We start from the raw sequence: 23,787 nt of genomic DNA, 5'->3' as shown, positions 1-23,787 counted from the left end.
GCTGGTGAGATGGTACGGTGGACAAAGAGTGCTTACTCCAAGTGCGACAACCCAAGTTCAATTCTGAGAATCAGTGCCTATTAAAAGTTGTCTTTGGACCTCCACGGGCATGCAGTGGCAAGTATTATGAAGCTGTAGCTGTTCCCATATATGAATAAACTTAATGAACAGACTATATGACTTCTAATTTATCCTAAGTATCTACATTATTTTACTGTACTAGTCATACATACTGCTCAATCTTTAAAATACTCAAATTTGAAACAATGTTCAAACAATAATTTCAAGTAAATCTCCAAATTTTAAAAAATTTACCATAAAAAAATCATTTCTAGGACTAGAGAGATGGTCCAGTATAAGATCTTACAGGACTTGGGTTAAATTCCCAGCACTCACATAGCAGTTCACAATCATCCATAACTACAGTTAGAGGATCCACTGCCTTCTTCTAACTTCCAAGAGTACTAGGTACATGGTACACACACATATATGCAAGCAAAACATTCGACACATAAAATAAAATTTAAAAAAGTAACCCAGTTTTGTTTTCATATATCCTACTAAAGAAAATTTTTTCAAATTATTTTTAATTGACACAGATTAATTATATAAACTTGCACATGTATACATTGTGGAATAATTAAAACAGGCTAATTAGCTGACAAGATGGGACATTCCTAAAATCTCTCCATTTAGGAGGCAGGGGCAGGACAGTGACTCCAGGTTCTATGACAGCTTGGTCTACATCACAAATTCTAGGTCAGCCAGTGTGGTAGCTTAAATCAGTTCCCATAACGTCTTAGAGAGAGGAACTATTGGGAGGTGTGACTTTGTTGGAGTAGGTATGGTCCTGTTGGAGGAGGTGGGTCACTGCGGAGGCAGACTTTGAGGTCTCATATATGCTTAAGTCACACCCAGTATCTCAGACCATTTCCTGCTGCCTGAACAAGATGTTGAACTCTCAGTTCCCTCTCCAGCACCATGTCTGCCTGCATGCCATCATGTCCCACCATGACAATAACGGTCTAAACCTCTGAACTGTAAGCGAGTCACCACAATGAAATGTTTTCCTTTAGAAGAGTTGCTGTGGTCACTGTGTCTCTTCACAGCAATGAAACCCTGACTAAGACAGCCAGGACAATGTAATGAAACTGTGCTGCAGAACACACACGCACACCCCAACATAAATAACATAAATCACCTCCATGGGAAGAACATATTTAACATGTTGTTTCAGCAGTTTTGAGACACGTTGTCACTAAGTAGTCAAGTGCTGTAGTACAGAGAACTAGAATTTACTCCTGTGCAACTGCAACTCTGTACCCTCTAATATTCCTGGGCCTTCCCTGCTACAGTATCTGGTAGCCACCACTTTCTTCTACAATTTCAACAAAATAACATTTCTTATTCCCTAAATTCACTATCAGCTAAGTTAAATTCGGTAAGCATTTGCTGTTTCTTTAAAAAAAAAAAAAATCCAGTACTTGAACTGCGCACCCCCAATCACCTCACCTGTAGCATGCCTCATCTCTGACATCCTCACAGGAAGTTTGAACTGCACTGTACTGATCATGAAGCTGCTCTTGCATTTCTAGTTTCTCAAATGATATTTTTCTTTTTTATTTTCTTTTATTGAGATAGGATTTCTCTGTGTATCTCTGGCTGTCCTGGAACTCACTCTGTAGACCACGCTGGACTTGAACTCAGAGATCTGCCTGCCTCTGCTTCCCAAGCACTGCCAACACCACCCGGTGGTGTTTTTCTTTCTCTTTCTCTCTCCCTCCTCCCCTTCTTTTTAAAATTTTATTTATTTTTATTTTACGAGCATTAGTGTTTTGCCTGTATGTTTGTGTGAGGGTGTCAGGTCCCCTGGAACTGGAGTTACAGACAGTTGTGAGCTGTCATGTGGGGGTCCATTAGAAGAGTAGTCAGTGCTCTTAACCGCTGAGGCATTTCTCCAGCCCATTTTGCTTTTTATATATACTTAAAAATCTACTCCCCTAAGAGCATAAATGACCAGAGGGAAGTAAAAGAACTAATGTTTCTTTAATTCATTTTCAATGTACAGAAAGATGTCTCATTTCTAAAGCTGTAAAGCTTATTACCTATTCAAGTGCTCATGCTTACTTAACTGACATAGGGAGAAGTACCTGCAAAGCTTCATATTGCTTAGAGAACAGTCAGCAGGCTATTTCAAGAACTACGGAGCTTGCCTATTTGGATTCTGGGAGCCACAACTAAATTCCTCAATTAGTGTTAACACCAGCCAATATTTTCAGGGCCAGATAGTATATACTAAACACCTTGCATGCTATATGTCAGCTAGCCATCAATTAAAGTGGAGATAACTGAGAGCCATTTTATGGACAAGGATAAGAAAAATGTGGTACATTTACACAGTGGAGTACTACACAGCAGAAAAAAATGACAGCTTGAATTTTACAGGAAAATGGATGGAGCTAGAAAACATTATTTTGAGTGAGGTAACCCAGACACAGAAAGACAATTATCACATGTACTCACTCATACGTGGTTTTTAAACATAAAGCAAAGAAAGCCAGCCTACAAACCACAATCCCAGAAAACTTAGACAACAATGAGGACACTAAGAGAGCCTTACATAGATATAATCTACGAGGGAAGTAGAAAGTATAAAAAGACAAGATCTCCCGAGTAAATTGGGAGCATGGGGACCTTGGGAAAGGGTTGAAAGTGGGAGGGGAGAGCAGGGAGGAGAACAGAGAAAAATGTAGAGCTCAATAAATATCAATAAAATAAAATTTTAAAAAATCTGAAAGAAAAATAGTAAACCAGCTCATACATTTCTACTTAATATTTAAACTTCAGGCCTAAGCTTTGATTAATGTTTAAGCCTTGTAAATTACATCATTTAAGCCACTGGACCACATAAACAGGCACTGTACGACACCTAAAAGTGATTATCTTGAGAAGCCTGTTTTGGGATTGTTTACTGCCTCCTCCTCACCCCACATCTTCCCGTCTTAATATTTAATGAACTTGTTATCAAACTCGGGGGTACAAGCTGTGACTCCCCGTGTCTGATAATAAACTCTCCTGAAAACCCTTCCCACAGTGCAAACAACGGTCAGTCTTCACCTGAATAGAGGCCATCAAGCAGAGAAGAACTCCCTGGGCTGCTGCTAGCAGTGCTGGGCTGTGCCTCTCTGCTACAGGTAACACAAGCGCATTAACGTAACAGGCACTTAAAAGCAAAATCTCTCAGAAACTAATTTAGATGGGGGCAAATACGGTTTTTTATAAAAATTCCTTTATTAGGTCTATAATCTTTTGGTTCATAAATTTTTGTGATGTCTTATGTTTGTACTATATGGGTGATGTGTGTCCTCCAAATCTGCTACAATGCTGGCACATTACCAAGCTGATATGAACTCTAACAGCCATTACTTGGAATGGAGTATAAATGGCAGCAAATATGCCTCAGCATTACAGGAAATACATAGCAAGCAAAGCTGAAAATGCCGGGACGACACTGTAGATGAGCATCTTCATAGCAAGACTTGCAGCCTTTGTGTTTTTGTATTATGTATTGCTTTCATTAGTTAATCAATAAAGAAACTGCTTGACCTGATAGGGTAGAACTTAGGTAGGCGGAGGAGACAGAACTGAATTCTAGGAGGAAGAAAGCAGAGACAGAGAGCCACTAAGGAGACGCCAGGTCAGAAATGCTTGCTAAATCTTTCCTGGTAAGCCACGACCTCATGGTGAACACAAATTAATAGAAATGGGTTAAATCAAGTTGTGAGAGTTACCCAATAGGAGGCTAGAGCTAATGCCCAAGCAGTGTTTTAATTAATACAGTTTCTGTGTGATTATTTCGGGTGTAAGTTAGCCGGGTGACTGGGACAAACAAAGGGACCCTCTCTCCATCATCATCATCATCATCAACAACAAATCAACATTTATTTCTGTCTAAAAATATATAAAATTGTATCATGTACAACTAAGCCCCAACCATCCCTCTTCCTCAACCTCCCCCACAAATATCTGCAGCATCATTAAAGACTAGAGCTAACCTGCGTCCTGCAATAGAGACATTGCAGTTACCTCTTCAGTCTACTCCTCCGTCACCAGTGGAGTCCACTATCGGAAACAGTAACTGAAACTAAAGGACTTGTAAAAACTGGAGGGGAGCTTATTTGAAAAGCTGTTTATATTACAGGTTTGGAAAAGGACTTTGTTAGTCCTCCAAATTTTTTAAAATATATTTATTTTTATAGTTTAAACTTAAGCTCAAAATTTTTGAGGAAAATGTTATGCTAGTATGCTAGATTATTTATTTTTAGTAGTTACCCCACCACGTCAATTCATGGATTTATCAGAAAACTCAAGGCCAAATCAAAAGCCACCTCTTGCTAGCCCATTCTATCACAAAGCTTTCTATAACACAGATTAGTTTATCAATTAATGAGTGACTTTTTTAATTTTGAAACTTTGAAAAGATTTACTACATATGTCTCTCCTTCATACCAATGAGACCCACCAGGCACAGCAGCTGACCATAGGACTTCTCAGAAGGTGCCGCAATCATTGTTTCCCGACTTCCTCATAATGCAACATTAACTTCCGGATTCTGTTTGTTTCACTTACTGCACTTATGACTGGACTCTGCCAACCCCATCACTTTAACAGAACCCTTCTTCTGACCTCTGGGATTTAAGTGGTAAAATAATTTACATCTCAGAACTTTCAGTATATTGTTAATATCTCAACAGTTCTGCCCGATGCCAACATTCTTAAGACATAAGGGAATTTTGAAAATAGACCGGAGAAACATCTTGGAGAGACAAGTTAAGAGCACTTGCTGCTTTTACCTAAGGTCAGGTTCAGTTCCTAGAACCCACATGGAGGTTCACAGCCACCTGTAGTTCCAGTTGCAGGTACACATGGCACACACACACAAACACACAATGAAGGCAAACATTTATACATATAAAATAAGTCTTTAAAAAACGACAACCTTAAGAAATTTAGAAACAAATTTAAGTTTTTACTTATTAACATTCTCAGAAACAAAAGAAGATAGGAACTAATACAATATATGGTATAATGAAAACAGCTATATAAAAATGTACAGAATAATATTCATTCATATTCAAGTCAGAATCTTGAATTTATATTCAAGTCAGAATGTATCAAGTGGCTGGGCGGTGGTGGCGCACGCGTTTAATCCCAGCACTCGGGAGGCAGAGGCAAGCGGATCTCTGTGAGTTCGAGACCAGCCTGGTCTACAGAGCTAGTTCCAGGACAGGCTCCAAAGCCACAGAGAAACCCTGTCTCGAAAAACCAAAAAAAAAAAAGAATGTATCAAGTGAAAAAATCCATCTATTATCAAGACGCTTATGGTTGGTATGGTAGTACACACCTTTAATCCCAGCACTTGGGAGACAGAGGCAGGACCTCTAGGAGTTCACACTAGCTCGCTCTCCTGCTTCCTCTCTGCGATCATTGTGTAGCTCTCAAATACTTCTCCAGCACCCGCATGCATGCAGCCATGCTCCCACTACGGTTATAAAGAACCTCTGAAACTAGAAGCAAGCCCCCAATTAAATGATTTCTCTTATCAGTCAAGGTGTCTCTTCACAGCAATAGAACAGCAACTAAGACAGGGATCGCAAGATGTCCCAATTTTTTCCTACAGATTTACATTACATTCTTTAAGGTTCTTCATTACAAATCGTGCCCATTCCAAAACACCTAATTCTGAGATTAGAAGACAGATTTAAAATCCTAAATGTAGTCCTAGAGAGACAGTTCAATTGTTAGAATGGACAGTGTAGAAGCCCAGGTTTGAATCACCACCCACAAGCACCTGTAACTCCAGCTCAGGGGATCCAATGTGCTCTTAGATCTCTCAGATTCCTGAATGCATGTGGTATAATAGATACCCTCAGGTATACATATACACACATAGAATAGATAAAATAGATTTTAAAATCCCAAATGTACAGGACAAAGATGTATATTTGATCATAATGCTACATAATGTCATGTATCCAGGACAACTGAGGGATAAAACTGCCTCCAGATCAGATTTAGTGATACAGCATGTGATCCATTGTCTCTAAACAAAAATAATGTGTGCCGCTGCATTTTCAAGAAAAAAGAGACAGGGGACAGAGTTCTCAATGAGAAACTGCTTCTGAAATGAGGGTAAAAGAAATAAAACTGAGTGGAAAACAACAACACACCTTTCAACAGAAAAAGAAAAAAGCTGTTTGTCAGCTTCTCTCTAAATCTACTCTTTTCTCTTCCTAATTCAGTCAGGTACATTCTGCAACCTTGAGTTTATATTCCACATCTATGTAAATAATTTGCACACAGTATGGTATTCCTACACATAGTTTCAGGGTATCTCCAAAGCCATGAGTTTCTTGAGGAAGGTAAAAATATGCATTATTTAAAGTTCTGTAGAAGAATTCAGCTTTTCACACTACAGCTCCTAGTTTAAAATTCTAGACTTCTAAACAAACCACATATTCATTTGTCTATGGGCTGACTTCCTCTTTAAAGTCAAGGGCAAATTCTATCAGTGAATCAGCATGGTAGAGGGGCTAGAGAGATGGCTCTGCCGTTAAAAGGACCCACATGACTGCAGCTCAACCATCTGTAACTCCAGTTACAGGCATCGGATGCCCTCTTCTGACTCCAGTAGGTACCAGGTACACATGTGGTACACAGATATACATTTAGGCAAAATACACATAAACATAAAGCAAAAATTTTAATTAAAAATGTTCTTAAAATATAAACATTAAGAGCCTCAAGTATTATTAAGATCTATTAAATTAGAGGGGGAAACCCACAATGTTTATGACAAGAAATCCCTGATTTACCCATAAATAATGATTTCAAAAACCAATACCACAGGGGCCCAATATGGTGATATAGACTTTTAAACTCAGGGCTCAGGAGGGACAAGTGGCGGATCTCTATGAGTTTCGAGCCAGTCAGGCTACACAGTGAGACCCTGTTTTAAAAAAACCAACAGTATCACAGGGCCAAAGAGAATGCTCAGCAGTTACACTGCTCCTCCAGATGACTGAGTTTGATTCCAAGCGCCCATACTGGGCAGCTTAGAACTGCATTAACTGCAGCCTCAGGGAGCTTCTATATCCTTTCCTGGTTTGTGCAAACCCCCTTTCCTCCCATATACACATACTTCAAAATTGAACAAAATAAAAATTTAGAATATATACCATAAAAAACCCTCAATTGAATAAAAAGTGTCCCCCAGACTAACAAGGAAAGTGGATGCTTCTATTTTTTAAATTAAAAACAAAACAATTTGAAAATGTTTACTATTATCTAAATCATGGAACTAATCTACTCTACATGCTTTATTACCTAGACTACTAAAAATGTAGTATATTTCAATGGAAATCCCAACACACAAGAACTGTGATACCATGCCCCTAAAGTAAGCTGCCTTGCATGTCTGTGCTTTACATAGCAGCACAGCTAACTACAGCATCCGCTGTGTATCCTCCGCATTTCATCCTGAAACAGTAAGAACGGTCTCACACCCAAGAGACCCTTCTTCTCTCCCACAATCAAATAAACAAACCGCCACACCCCAAATGGTTTAATACACATCTTTCCAACAGTTCTACTATTATGTTACTTTGGTATCTGAGAAATGGTACAATCCGATTTTTCCAGAATATTCTAAGTAATAATGGAAACTGAAATTCAGGTGGTGTGTGCTACCTTTGAGCATACAGCACTTAGGACCAAAGCAGAGTTTAGGGTAGGTCTATACAACAAACCAAGATGTTGTCTTTAAACACACGCACTCAAACTTAAATATTAACTGACTTTCCTGTAGATAAATGTACATGTGTGTGTGTATCACAAGAATAAAAGAACACTTGTTGATGCTCATTAGTAGGTGTCATTTCAAAATCTTGACTAAAACTCACGAGCTTTGCAACATCCCTACCAGACGGTGATTATTATTGGGTTCTCTTTTATATGTGGAAACAGATACAAGGTGACTAAGTGTATGCAGCTCAGTGGAGGTGCCGCTGGAGCCCATGCTCGCTTCTGCCCTAGGTACCACCCTGCCTTCACTACTCTGTCAGTGCAAAGGGCTGTCATCAATATAGCCAACTCAGTATCTACATCCTTAGGGTGAATAATGCTCCTGAAGTAAATCCAAACTATATTAATCCTGATCAAGTGCTTACTGGCCACTTCTCTATAAGCTTGCTACTACAACTTTTAACGCCTGGATTGTCTACTTAACTATCATCTTTCAAAAGACACCTGTAATCCAGCACTTAAGAGGCAGGAGGATTAGTGGTTCAAGGCCAGTTCGAGCAACGTGAGAACAGTGCTGGGGAGACGGCTCAATGGGTAAGAGTGATTTCTGTGCAAGCATGATGACCTGAGTTCAAATCCCTAGCTTTCAAGTAAAAAAAGACAGGTATGGCCACACATGCCTGTTAAGACCTTAGGACTGTGCAAGGCAGGAGAATCAATAGGATTCTCTCACTATCAGCCTAGTCCCAAGATGATTTAAAATAATAAAGCAGAAAATGAAAGAATGAGAAACCCAACACCCACTTGTGGCCTCTGGATGTAGAGACCAGCACACACATGTGCACATACAGCACAGAAAAACCTAACAATGGCAACTCCTCCTTTAATTCCTACCTAAGCCTCTATTAGAGACTCTCCATCTCTCTTACTCTATTCTTCTACTGGTTATTAGTGTAAGTAATGCAAAAGAAACAACAGACACTGGATTGTTTTATAAACACTAAAGTTCTATACCCTTTAAGGTACTTAATTCAAATAAAGTCGGACAAATTGCTAACCAGAGAAAGGAAACTGAAGACAACAGACTCAACATCCCTAAACAGAATTCGTCAGGTATAACCTGCTGTCCAACTAGATGAGAAGCACAAAGGGAAAAGCACACCCAAACTCTGTCACCTTATGTTTTATTTCAGCTAAACAAAAGAGATATATTCATCAAAATGTGAAACAAGAGTCAAGGCTGAGCAATTTGCCATCCAAGTACAGAACAGTCTGCTTGGCACTGTCTCCCATTCTGCTTTGTAATGGCACTTGCCAAATTTCTCTTCTCCTTTAAGAGGTATTCTGGTCAAGGTTTCTTGGGGGAGGCAAGAGCTCCACCACAGAACTGTACTGCAGCACTAAGTAACACTTGGAAAACTCTATCTAAAGGGAGGGAAGGAGGATGAGCGGGAGAGATACAGACAGAACACTGGAATGTAATTTTTAAATAGAACTGGACTCTCCCAAGATGGCTCAGGGGGTACCCTTTACCTCTCAAGAAAAGTCAATTCCTACTCCCCACATTCCCTCTGCAACCATGAATCTAAGTAGAACCTATATCTAAAAGAATCTATGCTCTTCTTTTCAATTGTGGCACTGGGGATGTTTTGTGCTACAACTGTTTGGATACAGCTGATTCCTAACAGACAGCAAGTATCTGACATGTCAGCCAATCTTTATACAATTTAGTCTCTTTGTTCTTCTGAACATAAAAAGAACTCTCCATTGGGCTAGAAAGACAACTCAGAAGTTAAGAGTACATATTGCTTTTAGGAGTGGTTCCCAATACCCATGTCAAGTAGCTCACATTCTATGACTCCAGCCCCAGGAGTTGGCCCCCCTCTTCTGGCCTCTGAAGGTACAAACATGTGTACACTCACAAACATACAAATAAAAGGAGTTTTTGCTGTTGTTGGTTTTTCAAGACAAGTTTTCTCTGTGTAACAGCTCTTGCTGTCCTGGAACTCTTTTTGTATATCAGGCTGTTCTCAAACTCTCACCACCTGCTTCTGCCCGAGTTCTGAAATCTGGGATTAAAGATGTGGGCCACCATTGCCTGGCAAATTGATTTTTTTAAAAATTAGAATTCTCATGTCAGGCAGTGGCAACTCATAACCTTTAATCCCAACATGAGGGAGGCAGAGGCAGATGAGTCTCTGAGTTCAAAGCCAACCTGGTCTACAAAGCAAGTTCCAGGACAGCCTGGGCTACACAGGGAAACCCTGTCTTGAAATAAATGAACAAAAGAGTCTCCATTTGCTTTCTGATCACTCAATTCATATTTTCAAACTACCTCTTATCAGTTCTTAAAGACTTATCTCATTTTAAATTCTGTGTCTGTGGGCAGGTGGAGGTGGCGCACGCCTTTAATCCCAGCACTCAGGAGGCAGAGGCAGAGGCAGGCGGATCTCTGCGAGTTCGAGACCAGCCTGGTCTACAAGAGCTAGTTCCAGGACAGGCTCCAAAGCAACACAGAGAAACCCTGTCTCGAAAAACCTAAATAAATAAATAAAATTATGTGTCTGTGTGTGAGTTTTGTGCATGTGCTGGTATCCATGGAGGCCAGAAGCATCAGAACTCTGGATGCTAGAATTACAAGGAGTTGTGGGCCACCTGAGGTGGGCGTTGGGAATCAAACATTGGTCCTTTGCAAGAGCAGTAGGTGCTGTTAATCATTGAGTCATCTCTCAGCCCCTAGCTATTTTAAGATCCGGTCTCAATATACTGCTCTAGCTAGCCTTCAACTGTTGGACTTAAGTGATCTTCCTGCCTCAGCATCTCAAATATCTAGGACTATGTGCAAGCACATCTGAGTCAAATAATCTCTGAAAACATAAAATCCAACAAGTTCCCCCAAACACTAACCCATCAATATTGAGCTATTTATATCCAATTATTTCTATACCTTTACAATGTGCCTAGCTCTATACCATGAGGGTTAGCTACTAAATAGTGTTAAGAACTAGGGCAGCGCCGGGCGGTGGTGGTGCACGCCTTTAATCCCAGCACTCGGGAGGCAGAGGCACGCGAATCTCTGTGAGTTCGAGGCCAGCCTGGTCTACAAGAGCTAGTTCCAGGACAGGAACCAAAAGCTACAGAGAAACCCTGTCTCAAAAAAATAAATAAAAAAAAAAAAAAAAAGAACTAGGGCAGCCAAGCAGTGATGGCTTCGATCCAGGACTCGAGAGGCAGAGGTAGTTGGATCATTTGAGTTTGAAGCCAGCATGACCTACAGTGTGGCCAGGACTACATAGAGAAACCTGGTTTCGGAAAAAAAAAAAAATAAAGAAACCAAACAACAACAAAAAACAACCAACCAACCAAAAACAAACAACTAGGGCAATCGAGAAAATACCTGAAACAAGAAATAATCCTAGAGTCACCTCTCCAAAGAACCTTTACTAGATTCTCAAATGCTATCTTAATTAAGAAGAAACAGAAAAAATTAATGTGGAGCTTTTTGATACATAAATTACTGTAAAAAGATTAAATGGTACTAATTTTAGGGAAAAAGGAGTCACTAGGTTTTAGGACAAAAAGGCGTGCTCATTTCAAGTTAAAATAATGCCAGAGAGGATTATGCAGGGCAGCAGCTCTAGTGCAGTCAATTTCTGATTCTTCACAATCATCACACAAAGGCAGCAGCTAAAGCCAGGAGTGTGGCTGCGGATTAGAATGTTTGCCCACCATGTGCAAGGCCCTAGTTTCAACCCAAGCACCACCGCCAAAACAAGCAACTAGACCGCAGATCCCCAAACTCATTAACTCACCGAAGACAACAAAACCCGAAAGACAAAGGACTGAAAGAATGGCCATAGCCTTTATTTAAAGGTGTCTAAATAAGAGAGGGCAAGAGAAACAACCTAGTGAGCTGCAAACAGAAACACACCAACCAATAGGCATTCCCTGGGAAGTCCCAGGGGAACAATTTGTCAGTGCTAAGCAGGCTCCCATAAGAAGAGGTCAAGTGACACATGCCCAGGGTTGCTCTATCTGTCTAAACTCTTAAAATGGAGCCTTGGCGCTCTCTTCCAGGACAGAGCCCACACTTAGTATATAGTATGGAATGGAAATAAAACTGGAGAGAAGAGGGTCAAGCAAAGAAATAGTCCAGAGAGTAAGGACACATGGTAGCACACCTGCAATATCAGCACTAAGCCTGAGGCAGGAAAATTGATACTGTATTTTTTAAAGGGGGGAGAAGGAGAAAGCTGGATTTCCAGCACATGGGAGGCAGAGGCAGGCAATCTCTGTGAATTTGAATCCAGCTTGTCTACATAGGGAGTTTCAGGACAGCCAGGGCTATACAGTGAGACCCTGCCTCCAAACAAATTTTGTAGAGTGCTTGGAACTTTTAGAAGCCTATCCTCATAAACTTTAGTGATAGATAAATAAATACAGCAGGAAAAACTTCATGTCCAACCTATCAAAGTCATCTCCTGGAAATGTAGAGAAAGTTCATATGGCTAAAATACTGATATAATCCTAAATAAAGTTATAATTGAAAACAAGTAAAATTACAACCTTTTAGATAATAAAGCATATTTGAAAATAAAATACTCAGAAAGCTGACTTGCTTGCTACAGCACCTCTTTAAGTCCAGCACTAGGAAGGCAGGTAGAAGGTCGGCTCAAGTTCTGGGCCAGGGAGGGCAAGAGTGAAACCCTGTCTCAAAACACAAAGGCCTGGAGAGGGGGCTCAGTGTTTATGGGCAAGAGCTGCTCTTGAAGAAGACAGGGTTCAAGTTCCAGTACCCACAAGTGGTTCACAACCATCTGTAACTCTAGTCCCAGGGGATCCAATACCCTCTTCTGGCTTTTTTAGGCAATACTCATAAAATAAACCAAAGATTTCAAAATGAGTTTAAAAACAAAAAACCATACAAGCCATAAAAAAAATAGCATAAGTAGAAATGAAAGAGCTTAAAAATGAAGGGACAAGAGTTCAAGAATACTAAATAAAAGGGAAGAGGAGAAACGATCCAAAAATAAAAGCTCATGTTAAGAAATTACAAGAAAAGAAATGAATATGTTACATGCAACCTTAGGAGACACATAATATGAAAGAGTTAATGAACAAGATGGGGGTGGGAAATGAGGAAGACAAGTTAAATGCTAAACACAAACCTGATTTTTTTTTCTTTTAAAGACAGACATGTAATCCCAGCAACTAGGGAAGCCAAAGCAGGAGGAGTCCAAGTCTAATTTGAGACTATGTAACATTGCCAGATTCTGTCTCAAGCAAAACCCCAAAGTGAGTGTGCTAGAGATGGGATCTAGGGTCTCCTTGTGCATACAAGGCAAGCTACCCCCAGCCACCTGAAAAAGTAAGGACACTGTGATTAAAAGTCTTGAGGGGCTTCCTGCTGGCAAACTCAAGTCCCTACTAAGAAGGGGATGTGGAGCTGGACTCACAGTAACTCATAAGTTATGTATTTGCTTCAAAAGGTTTCTATATCTACTTTTCACTCTACAAAACAGATAACATTTTTTTTTGGAATAATCTCTAAAATAGTTTAATAAAATGAGAAGGCAAACCAAGAGACTGACTGTCCCATAATATTTAATCATGTTTGGCAGTGTGATGGACTTAAGTCTACAGTAGCTACCTGTTGCTCCTCAAATATAACACATTTTAGAAGTATCTGGCCTTTATTTGTAGACCAAAGTGCAAACTTTTAAGATATGTAAAACATATCTTTTTGGTTAAGACAGCCAAGAACATTTATTTTTGAGACATAATCAGGAGAGACTCAAAAGCCAATAAAAATTCAACAAGTATTACCAAGTGAGTATCACAACAAGGTACTTTGATTTAGTTGAAGGGACACAGAGATCACCATAACAGAACATTTTAATTAGTGCCCCGAGAAAGGCAAAACACTAACAACAGCCTCAGAAGAAAGGAGAGCTCACCTGCTCTATGGCACTAGCATTCTGACCAGGCTTGGCTGACATTCCTCCAATCCATGCTCCTCAGTACCAACAGAAACCATCTTTGAAAGACCCAAAGCCCACTTTCAAAACACTTCACAAAGAACAGCGTTAGGAAGGTAGCTGAAGAGACTCCCGTGGCCAAATAGGCAATAAATGAGTACAGATGGGCTGCTGTGTAAGACATACAGGACCATGGGGCCTGACTGTCTAAAATAAAGGCAACTACTTTTCCTCAGTTGTTACACTGAAAGCAACACTGTTGCAAAAAGCTGGATACAATTCTTTACATTGATTCTAGCATGTAGCATAGGGGAAACCATGAATACCTATAATACCAACACCTGAAAAACGAGTTTTTTGTTGGTGTTGTACATTTTTTTGTTTTGAGACAGGGTAACAGTCTTGGCTGTCCTGGTAACTGCCTCTGCAGACTAGGCTGGCCTCAAAGTCACAGAGAGCAACCAGTCTCTGCCTACCAAGTGCTGGGATTAAAGGTGTACACTGAAAAAAGAGAAGTTTTAAGGTCAGCCTTTCCCTGCAGTTAAGGTTCAAGGCCAGCCTGAGCTTTGTGGCACTACACCTCAAAAAATACAGAACTGGGAAGGGAAGAAGGAAGACAGGCTATAAATCAGTGTTGGCAGGATACAATGTATTCATTTTTATGCTCTAGCAAAACTGTAACATTTAGTGAGCAAATATTTTAAAAAATAATTATAACAGAATGTCATGCTAGGTAACTGAACAGGGAGATGTGGAGTCAAGCAAGCCCACCAGCCACCAACTCACCTATATAGCCTGACAGAGAGCTGAACCTCCCCAGTCCCAGGGAGCAGCATACACTATTTAGCTCATAGGAACAAGAAAGCAGCAGTATTCCTGCCAGCCGAGGCATGTAAATAAGTCTCTCTATCAAGCATTCTTTACGGCTCCTGCTTGGAACAGATCAATATGCGAGCATTTCATTCTGACAAATAACCCATTTTCTTAAAAGACTTCAGACTATAATAAAAAGAAAACATGGACTTTTACTATGATAGATCTGTGTTCTATCTAGATACCCAGCACTACATTTACATAATTTCTCATTATTTATTTCTTATATATGCAAGAATACAACTCTGCAGAGCTGTTGCTGGAAATTATATACTCATGTATGTGTCTAGCACCAAAATATTATTGCCAAGACACAGCAGACAATTAATAAGGGGTAGAAATTATTGCTACAATTATTAATAAATGTTCAGTAAGCATAAAAAAAGGAGCATTTAGATTGGAGAGAGACGACTCAGCAGTTAAAAGCTCATATTGCTCTTCCAGGAGACATGGGCTCAGTTCCCATGTCAGGTGCCTCATAGCCACCTGTACATCAGATCCCACATGCTGATTTAGGTGTGTGCAGGTTGGGGTTGGGAGTTCATTCAAGTGAACATTTAAGGATGAAACAAAGCCACAGTGCAGTAAAATCCTAATTTAAAAGAAATGTCTTCCCACTTTTATTTATATTCCTTCTTTTTAGATAAACCACAACGATATGTTTTTATTAGTTTCCTAAGTTCCTTACTTCTAAGGTCATATACAAAGTTCAAAATAACTATATTAGCCACCCATGGTAACATACACCTTCAATCCCACTATTTAGGAGACAGAGGCAGATGGATCTCTATGAGTTCCAGGCCAGTTGGAGCTACACAGTGAAACCCTATCTCAGGGTGTGTGTGTGGGGAGACCTCTATTAGCAGCACCATACCACTGCAAAAACCTAGTATTAACACTCTATTCAGCGAATCCACAAATTAAAGAGTATTTATACAATTTAGGAAGAATTTCAAAGCTGGGTATTAGGCTCCATACCCGTGGTCCGAACATTCAGAAGACTGAAGCAGGAGACTCAACAGTTAAGAGAGCAGGGTTAAGCAGTGAATTTGGGCCAGTCTGGATCTACAACTAGATCTTGCCTCAAGAAAAAGAGGGCCAGCAAGATGGCAGCAAGAGGGCCTGCCACGTCCCGAGGACTTGAGTTTGACTCATGAAAACCAATTCCCCCAAACTGTCCTCTGGCCTCTGTGCATGTGCCCTTTCTTTCCCATGCATCTTCCCAGACACGTATTTTCACACATCAATTTAGAATCATTTCTCAAACAAACCAAACAGGCTTCTGGGGGCCAAAAGAACCAAATGCACAGGATCAGGAACAAACTATCAGGAAGGCAAGATGTGCTGGAGAGATGGTTCAGTGGCTAAAAGCGCCTGCTACTCTTGCAGAGGAAGAGGGTTCAATTCTCAGCAACCACACTGGGCAGCTCACAACTACTTGTAATTCCAAGTCCAGGTGATCTGACACCCTCTCCTGGCCGCCTCAGGAATGTGTGCACACACACACACACACACAAAATAAAAACATTTAAAAAGGCAAGAAAATTCTTACCTTCTTTAACACCTGAAAACTCTATAATCTGTTATGGTAGCATACACCCAGCACTCAGCCGCAAGTTGAAGCGGACGGATCAGGAGTTCAAGGCCAGCGTCAGTACACAATAGGATCTCTAGGAGTTGCAGGCCAGCCTGATCTACATAGCAAGTTCTAGGCCAACCAAAGCTACATACGAGACTTTGTCTCAAAAGTGCCGAGGCAAGAGGGTCACTCCAATTTCAAAGCCAGCTAGGATCACATAGTGAGAGCCTTTTCAAAACAAACACACACACCAGAACAAAGCTTTAACGATAGCTAACAACAGTTCAAACTATTCTGGTAACTCCTCAGTGTAATTTAGAAGAATGGGACTGCTGACAGCAAAAGGACAGTTGTTTTTATGGCGCACACACTGAACTTGTATGACAGCTTACAGACAGCCATTTAAAGAGCTTTATTTAGACTGTCATGGTTTCAGTAACTTTGTATTTATAAATCTTAATGAAACAAGAACACAGAGTAAGACAGTAAATCCTACTTTATGATTGAATCTGACATACTCCTGGGGTAAAACGATGTCTTTCTTGCTTGAAACCCCAGTCTTACCACCTAAATTCAGTAGAGGCTCAAAAGCACTGGTCCAGGTTTAATTTTATTTTAATGTAAAGGAAAATTAGGTTGAAGGAAATTTTTGAAAAATCAATCAAAACTGGGTCAAGGCCTGTGAGCATGAACTATACTTAATATTTACTTCCAAAGTAGATCTGCTATGGTATGGAGAAGTGGATAAGATCGTGTACACACACACATAATAAAATCTGACAAACAGATCATAATCAGTGATGAAGGTTATCTGTTCTAAGGTACTCTTAATATACTCTAAGACACTTCACCTTTTACCTTCCTCCCTAAACCTGTAAGCCAGGTCTCATCATGAGAAGGACATCAGGTAAATCTCAACTGAGGGACATCTATAAATTTCTGATTAGGTCTTAAAGCTGTCATGTCATCAAAGTCTGAAAAAACTGTAGTTATGGTATAAAAAGGGACACTAGAGAAAAATTAGAGAACTCTGAATAACACATTTAATAGTAATGTAGAGGAAACTAGTTTCCTTAATTGTGACACTGTACCAGAGTAAGAAAGACACCAACAACTGGGTGAGGTTTTTGCATGTTTCCTGTACATGCAAAACTATTCTTACAGTGTGTTTAAATAAAAATTAAATGAGCATAAATGTTCTTCTGGTCTGTTTGGAGACAAGGAAGTGACAGTATTCTGCTGTAGTAGAGCCGTCAGCACTGGACACTGTGTTCATTACAGACCCCATGTGACCAAAGCAAAGCCATGGCTCTAGCTTCCCAAGCAGCTTCTTAGTCCTCAGCACTTCAGCTACTGCCTTTATGAAAATTCACACCACCACTGCCGCCACAGACTCAGCCTGCACCCGCACCCTCTTTCTAGAGGAAATGAGACCATATGGGAGGAACTGGGAAGAGCATTACTAAAGGAAAAAGTAACTGAAGTTAAAGAGGATGGTTATTGACAGACCATATGTAAGTTCAGAAGTGGTTCCTTTCACACCTTTAAAGACAGATCTATTTATCTTCACACCTCGTACACAAATCCTACTTTTTCTTTATTCAGACTAGCTAGAGAGTATAAGGCTCTAATGAGTGGTCAAGCCTATAATCTAGGGTGACAAAAGCTAAATGATAGTAAAACATGAAGGAATTCCTCTTGGTCAATATTATTCACTCCTCCTATAATACAGGCTGACACATGGTTACTCAATATTTATTTTTTTATTTTGTTAAATCAAGAGGCAGTAGAGAATGCTACAGCTATATGCTCTTTCAGAAGGAAAAGAAATTACAGTTGAAAGAAAAGATGGAAAAAAAAAAGAAAGTAAAGATGGGTCTAGAAGTCTATGATTCCAAGGCTCACAGAGCAATCAGCATTTTAGTCAGGCCTAATTAGTTTGAATGTCCAGGTATATTTCCAACCAATAATCAGGTATTGTCAACATAGATATAAAGTAAGCTATAGTACCAAACTGAGGTGTAAATAACTAAGTTTCTACACAACAGTGGAACATTAAGATGGAAGAAGACTGGAACCAAAGTGTGAAAGTTAAGAAAAAAAACTCATATTCACGGTTGAGTTTTAATAAGAGGGTGTGGCCATTTGGGTGACATTATCTGTGGGAGGGTTATGGAGGCAGCAAGGCAGTTCCCCCTTAGAAGGTGATAGCCTTCCTTCTCCAGGAGGCCTCCCCATCCAAGCTGCTGACAGTCTCCCTCCATGGCCTCTCGCAGCTCCTACCCTCATACAGTTAGCTCCAGACTGTCTCAGCTGTGAACTTTCCTCGCAACTCAAGAAAAAGATCAGATCTAGGTATCTTTCTTCTCTAAATCAGTAAAGCCCTGAACTCTCAAAGCTGTTCGAAGTCCTGACCCAAAAAAAACCAAACCAAACAAACCCCAAAACCATTCTTGGGTAAAAAAAAAAAAAAAAAAAAAAAAAAAAGAGTATATGAATTTGCGTGGGTATAGAGGTGGGATTGGTTCTAGCGAGTTTCACTGTATGAAATTCTTAAAGAATAAAAATATTATTTTCAATATACTCATTCTTTTGAATTACTGAAATACACAGCAACAAAACCCACATAAGCCAAGTGTGGTTGGTGTGTACACGGTAACATCAGCTCCTGGGAGGCAGGTCAGGTGTTTAAAGCTGTCCTTATGTACACACCCTGGCTCAAACAGTCACAACAAATCCACATGTGGCCATCCATGGTGGTGCACACTATTAATCCCAGCATTCAAGATTCAGAGGCAGGTGGATCTCTGGCAGAGGCAGGCCAGCCTGATCTACACAGCAAGTTCCAGGCCAGCCAGAGCTACATAGAGACCTTGGTTCAAAACAACAAAAGACAGTGAGGCAGGAGGGTCCCTCCAATTTCAAAATCAGTCAGGACCACATTGGGGGGAGCCTTTCCAAAACACACACACACTGAGAGAGAGGGAGGGAGGAGGGAGGACTTCCAGTTTGAGTACTATTAGATCTCATCACAAATGACCTAAGTTCTAACTTGCAGCACATGGTTTTGGTCTTTGGCTTTACAGAAGTATCTACCTTTTCAGTTCATTTACTCTACTTTCTCAACAAGCACTGCCCTCAGGGGTCAGCACACACTCATCTTCAATTCCGTTTTCTTCTCTACAGCAGCAAGCCCTACAGCACCTCTTCAATACCTTCATTAACTTCACTCTGCACAATCATTACAGAATAACCAAAATTCTAGTATACAGAGTTGGAATGATTTCCCTCCACAATTCTTAACAAATCTAAGGTGTTTCCTTCCTATGGCTCAGCAATCAAGTAAAACTAAGTATAATAGAAACATGTTACAGAAACAAAAAAAAATTGTCAAAGCAATCAAAATATGATGTATTGGTATCTAGGAATGTACAGACATTCTAAAAATTTACTCTCCAAAAGTTTATTTTTATAACTTTATTTTCCCTTTCACCTTTATATAGTCTAAAAAGTAATTTTCCACTTAAGATGAATTCTTTTCATATTAACTAACATCCCAAATTTGACTGCATACAAATCAGACTGGTATTTATCCCTGAAAAGGTATTTTCATTGCTAATCTATTTTAAAAGAAAATAAATTATTTTTTATAAACTCAAAACAACACCAGAATGTGATCATTTTACATTCACTAGAATCTCTCGTTAATGGTTTTGAAATTCAAACTCGAGAGTCAAGATGCCGTTCTACTCCTATCACTGAGACGATAACTAACACTGCTGAAATTTATGACTCATCAAAGCTGCAGAGAACGGCAGAACTGCTCATAGACACTTTACCAGAAACGCAAAGTAAAACCACTGGACGATTCAGGTGCAACACCTAGACTCGGTCGGTTTGGCTTTGGTATCAGCGCACCAAGGGAAATCTGAAGCGGAGACCCCCCAAGACTAAACCATTACAAAGCCCCTGCTACCGGAGAAGCCCCTCTGGCCGATAGAGCACACTACAGCACTCAGCCGGCCACGTGGCTGTCACAAGCAGAAGACAGGAGAAAGAGCACCAACTAACCTGGAAATAATTAACCGCTCACATTGGAGTTGCTGCGAGTAGGAAAAAAAAAAAGGTCTTGTCATTAACCTGTACTTAGGACTCCCCCACCCCACCCTGCATCACCTATAAGATGAAAAGGAAGATTTTCAAGCAGAAACGAAGTGCAAGAGTGCGGTTTCCCTACGAAACAGCACCCCAATTCGCCTGAGGTGCGGTGGGAAGAGGCTTTTTTAAAAAAAAAAAAAAATGCAAGAGGATAGCCGGGGGCGGAGTTTGGAGTGAAGGGCGAGCACCACGCACATGGACTACCTCCCCCCTACTCCCTCCGGGTGCGGGGCTCCAGGCCACTGGCTGCTGCTCACCGGCCAGCTCCCAAGCTCAAGGCTGTCGAGCACCGCGGACCTCTCCCGTCGGGGCCGAGAACCCAAGGGCAGAAGTAGCCTCGGCCCCAGAGGAGATGGCGAACAGGAAGTGTCCATATTGCAACGCTCCAACAGTCCAAGTCCCAACCCACCCGGCCAGCTACCCCCGGGGGCGCCAGCCCGAGGGGCGGCGAGGAGCAGAGCCGGGGTCGACCACCCCACATCCGGGCCCCCGCGCCAGAAGTTCACGCGGGTCGTGTCCCGCTCCTCCTGGGCACTCCTCCGCCGGGCCCAGCCATCCCGTCCGGGGCCGGACCCGGACTCCACGCCGCGCGCGTCCCGCTCCGATCGGCGACGTGGCGCGGCTTCCCCGGGTGCTTGGAGCAACTCCCCGGTAGCAGGCTTCAGCCGGGCGCGCCCCAGCTGTCCTCTGGGCTTGCCCACTGTGGCTTGGGCCGCGCGACGCCCCCTCCGGACGGTCATTACCTCGGGAGAAACTCTTAACTCCTCACGGGGCCGTGCTCGCCTCAGTTCCACACCCCCCGGGAACCCACGCTCCGCCCGAGCCGCGCGCCGGGAACACCCCCGCGCCGGGCGCCAATTCTTCACGGGACAAAAAAAAAAAATGTCCCGGCGCGTCACGGGACAGCCGCCTCCGCGCCCCACGCCCTGCGCCGCCGGCCGCACGCGCTGCCTCCGCGCCCGCGCCACTCGGCTCCGCGAACTCACCGTCAGCTCAAGCCGCCGCGTAAAGGGAGGCGGGGGTCGGGCCGGGCCAGACACAATATGGCAGAGCACCGCAGCTGCTCCCGCGGCTCCCAGCAGCCGCCTCCGGGACACCCAGCCGCGAGCAGGCAGCAGCAGCTGCGGTGGCGGCCGCCGCAGCACCACATCCCACCCCCCCTCCCTGTTTCCTCCCCTCCTCCCCGCCCCGCTGCCATGGCAACGCGGCGCCAAGGCGCTTAGCCCCGCCCCTCCTTCCGTCCCGCCTCCCGCGGCCCGCCCAGGCTCGCCTCCCGCCTGCTAGCTGGGCGGCGGCCGCCCCCTCCGGGCTGCCCTCAAGTCGGGTGGGGGAAGGTGGCGTCCGGAAGGGCGGGGAGGGCTCGGAAGGCCGGGTGGAGACGCTGGGGGCCGGAGCGGGGCCGAGCGGGCGGGAAAATGAAAAGCCCTCGCCTGTTCCCGGAAGGACCTACGGGAGGGCGACGGAGGCGCGGCGCGGATGCTGAGTGGACGGGCTGGCGCGGGACGAGCGAGGGTGTCCTCCTGCGACGAGTGTGCCGGGCTGCTGCGACGGCCGGCACAGCCCTGGGCTCGTTCCATTTCCCCTAAGACTTGTCACTTTTGGTCAGGCTTTCAAAGTGTTGGAGAGATCAGAAAGCTGTATTGGAGATAGCGTTAAGCTCCTCTCTGACTGAAACTCAGTGGAAACTCTTGTAGCGCGGTTTTTTTGTTTGTTTGTTTTGGGGGGGGGGGTGGAGATGTGGACTTCGTAATCAGATCAAAATTTTTACTAAAGTAACATTTATTATGGGACTGTCGCAAATAAACAAAAAGCAAAACAACATTTAGAGTCCTCACTAATTGCTTTGGATAGTAACGAGAACTTTATATGTATTGCCTTTACGGGTACAGTGCTGTTAGACAAAACTGGAGTGCTCAGTTAGATCTGAATTTCAGACAAAAGTAGAATAATTTTTACTATTAAGGACATTCCCTTTGGAATATCATTCCTGGTAGTTTTGGGGTTTTGGCGAATCTGCCAACTCTATACTTTTAAGGAATTCCAATGACAGAAAAGGAAACCGAAGCCTAGAAAAGTAGCCTATCAAACGGCGTGTGGTGGTGTACTTTTATATCCTAGTACTGAGTAGGATGAGGCAGGAGGATTGCCGTGATTTCGAGGTCAGCCTGGGCCTCAAAGAGAAAACTGGGTATCGTACCTCCCAACTGTAATCCCCGAATCTGGAAGGTGCACATGGGAGAGTAGAATGTTTAATGCCATCTACACACAGAACTAAGGTTTTTTAAAAAAATCGAATATATGCCTTCATAAGAAGAAGCAAAACTATGACTTCAGTTTACTGTTGTTATTGTGAACCTGGAAATTAAATCTTTCAATTTCTATATCCACTTCTTTAAAAATTATACTACTGATACTCATTTCACACAGATGAGTGAATGACGAGAAACAAACTGAAAGAAGTTTCTGCAAGAAGATGTAGAAGAAAGAATGAACAGGGAAGAAGGAAGGGAAGGCGGTGGCACACACCTTTGATCCCAGCACTTGGGAGGCAGGGGCAGGTGGATCTCAGTGAGTTCGAGGCCAGCCTGGTCTACAGAATGAGGTCCAGGGCAGCCATAAAGAAACTCTCTCAAAAACAAAACAAAACAAAGCTACAGCTTCAGTACCTCCATTGTGGTTATCTGTTCCTGACAGATATGGACTAATGTGGTATTTGATACGTAGGATGAATTTTAGTTCTCCTTTTCTTTCATTGCTGTGCCTATTTTAAGGTCAAATAGCTAAACACTTCCTTAATCATAGAATTTCAGAGAAAAATCACCTCAGCAACCAGTCTACCATAAAATAAACCCACAAAATGTAGATACCTTGTCCAAGATCAAGTAATGAATCTTCTGTGTCATCACCCATGAAACCCTCTCTGCTGGTCCTGGGCAGTGACCGATACCACCCTGGGAGGCTGGCACATTTATACAGCCCCAGCCTGTAAATCTCAAGACTGTTACAATCTGTTACATTCAGCTCAAAGTCCGGGGAGCCTTGGGTATGGAGAGGCGTATTTAGAGGACTTTGAACATCCACCAAGGAAAAGCTCTGATTAAAGGTAATGATGATCCAGAGGGATCAGCTTTCCCCTTGAGTTTACCCGAATAAGCAGCCTGAAACTCTTTTAACTTAACTCTTTATGAATAAAGAGCCCTGGGCTTCAAGATTTTTTGTGGAGCTTTATTCTTTCTCCAGAATACTTCTCTTTTTTTCTGTGCATTTTTTAAACATAATTTTTTATTGGTTCTTTGGGAATTTCATAAATGTACCTAATTCTGCTCACCTCCCAGTACCCCATGTCATCCCCATGCCACTGCAGTGCCCCCAGAAAAGAAAATTTTAAAAAAATCA

The 23,787-nt window shown here is 42.1% G+C and overlaps 1 protein-coding gene across 6 annotated transcripts in view; it reads right to left on the bottom strand.

Annotated features, from left to right (window-relative positions):
• The window catches only part of Foxn2 (forkhead box N2), a 51,619-nt gene extending 30,058 nt beyond the window's left edge, over positions 1 to 21,561 (bottom strand). Inside the window, exons 1-2 of one of the 6 annotated variants that reach the window (XM_075954980.1) lie at positions 21,378 to 21,561; positions 20,305 to 20,336 (exon numbers count right to left, since the gene is read on the bottom strand). The gene's annotated coding sequence lies outside the window, so the exon portion shown is untranslated. The other 5 variants (XM_075954981.1, XM_075954984.1, XM_075954983.1 and 2 more) reach the window with 5 other exon arrangements.
• Positions 21,562 to 23,787: the final 2,226 nt, after the last annotated feature.

Source organism: Microtus pennsylvanicus, chromosome 21 (assembly GCF_037038515.1).
Source record: "Microtus pennsylvanicus isolate mMicPen1 chromosome 21, mMicPen1.hap1, whole genome shotgun sequence".
NCBI classification, from domain to species: domain Eukaryota; kingdom Metazoa; phylum Chordata; class Mammalia; order Rodentia; family Cricetidae; genus Microtus; species Microtus pennsylvanicus.
Note: the sequence above shows the minus strand (reverse complement) of the source record. Positions and strands in the feature narration are given on the sequence as shown.